Consider the following 2,376-nt stretch of genomic DNA (forward strand, 5'->3'; position numbering starts at 1 on the left):
TTAAGGCCGGACTTTCTGTCTCAAGGTCCGTTTTTCCATCAGGATCTCAAATCATTAAATTTGAAGGTATGGAAATTGAACGCTTAGTATTAAGTCATAGAGTTTTCTCTGACTCAGTAATTAATACTATGTTACAAGCTCGTAAATCTGTCTCTAGAAAGATTTATTATCGAGTTTGGAAGATTTACATTTCATGGTGTTCTTCTCATAAATACCTCTTGGCATTCTTTTAGAATTCCTAGAATTTTACAGTTTCTCCAGGAAGGTTTGGATAGGGGTTTATCTGCAAGTTCCTTGAAGGGACAAATCTCTGCTCTTTCAGTTTTATTTCACAGAAAGATTGCTAAACTTCCTGATATTCACTGTTTTGTACAGGCTTTAGTTTGTATTAAGCCCGTCATTAAATCAATTTCTCCTCCTTGGAGTCTTAATTTGGTTTTGAAGGCGTTACAGGCTCCTCCATTTGAGCCTATGCATTCTTTGGATATTAAACTACTTCCTTGGAAAGTGTTGTTCCTTTTGGCCATATCTTCTGCTAGAAGAGTGTCTGAGCTATCTGCTCTTTCTTGTGAATCTCCTTTTCTGATTTTTCATCAGGGTAAGGCGGTTTTGTGGACTTCATTTGAATTTTTAACCTAAGGTTGTGAATTCTAACAACATTAGTAGAGAAATTGTTGTCCCTTCCTTGTGTCCTAATCCTAAGAATCCTTTGGAAAGATCCTTACATTCTTTGGATGTGGTAAGAGCTTTGAAATATTATGTGGAAGCTACTAAAGATTTCAGGAAGACTTCTAGTCTATTTGTTATATTTTCTGGTCCTAGGAAAGGTCAGAAGGCCTCTGCTATTTCCTTGGCCTCTTGGTTAAAGCTTTTAATTCATCAAGCTTATTTGGAGTTGGGTCAAGCCCCGCCTCAGAGAATTACAGCTCATTCAACTAGATCAGTCTCCACTTCGTGGGCTTTTCAGAATGAAGCTTCAGCAGATCAGATTTGCAAAGCAGCGACTTGGTCCTCTTTGCATACATTTACTAGATTCTACCGTTTTGATGTATTTGCTTCTTCTGAAGCAGTTTTTTGTAGAAAAGTTCTTCAAACAGCTGTTTCAGTTTGATTCTTCTGCTGCTATTTTAAGTTTTTCTTTTCTTCATAAGAATAACTTATATTTGGGTTGTGGATTATTTTTTCAGGTTTTGGCTGTTGTTTATTTTTTATCCTTCCCTCTCTAGTGACTCTTGCGTGGAGTTCCACATCTTGGGTATTTGATATCCCATACGTCACTAGCTCATGGACTCTTGCCAATTACATGAAAGAAAACATAATTTATGTAAGAACTTACCTGATAAATTAATTTCTTTCATATTGGCAAGAGTCCATGAGGCCCACCCTTTTTATGGTGGTTATGATTTTTTTGTATAAAGCACAATTATTCCAAATTTCTTTGTTGATACTTTTTACTCCTTTCTTTATCACCCCACTACTTGGTTATTCATTAAACTGAATTGTGGGTGTGGTGAGGGGTGTATTCATAGGCATTTTGAGGTTTGGGAAACTTTGCCCCTCCTGGTAGGATTGTATATCCCATACGTCACTAGTTCATGGACTCTTGCCAATACAGGGAGTGCAGAATTATTAGGCAAATGAGTATTTTGACCACATCATCCTCTTTATGCATGTTGTCTTACTCCAAGCTGTATAGGCTCGAAAGCCTACTACCAATTAAGCATATTAGGTGATGTGCATCTCTGTAATGAGAAGGGGTGTGGTCTAATGACATCAACACCCTATATCAGGTGTGCATAATTATTAGGCAACTTCCTTTCCTTTGTCAAAATGGGTCAAAAGAAGGACTTGACAGGCTCAGAAAAGTCAAAAATAGTGAGATATCTTGCAGAGGGATGCAGCACTCTTAAAATTGCAAAGCTTCTGAAGCGTGATCATAGAACAATCAAGCGTTTCATTCAAAATAGTCAACAGGGTTGCAAGAAGCGTGTGGAAAAACCAAGGCGCAAAATAACTGCCCATGAACTGAGAAAAGTCAAGCGTGCAGCTGCCAAGATGCCACTTGCCACCAGTTTGGCCATATTTCAGAGCTGCAACATCACTGGAGTGCCCAAAAGCACAAGGTGTGCAATACTCAGAGACATGGCCAAGGTAAGAAAGGCTGAAAGACGACCACCACTGAACAAGACACACAAGCTGAAACGTCAAGACTGGGCCAAGAAATATCTCAAGACTGATTTTTCTAAGGTTTTATGGACTGATGAAATGAGAGTGAGTCTTGATGGGCCCGTGGCTGGATTGGTAAAGGGCAGAGAGCTCCAGTCTGACTCAGACGCCAGCAAGGTGGAGGTGGAGTACTGGTTTGGGCTGGTATCA

Source organism: Bombina bombina, chromosome 7 (genome assembly GCF_027579735.1).
Source record: "Bombina bombina isolate aBomBom1 chromosome 7, aBomBom1.pri, whole genome shotgun sequence".
Classification (NCBI taxonomy): domain Eukaryota; kingdom Metazoa; phylum Chordata; class Amphibia; order Anura; family Bombinatoridae; genus Bombina; species Bombina bombina.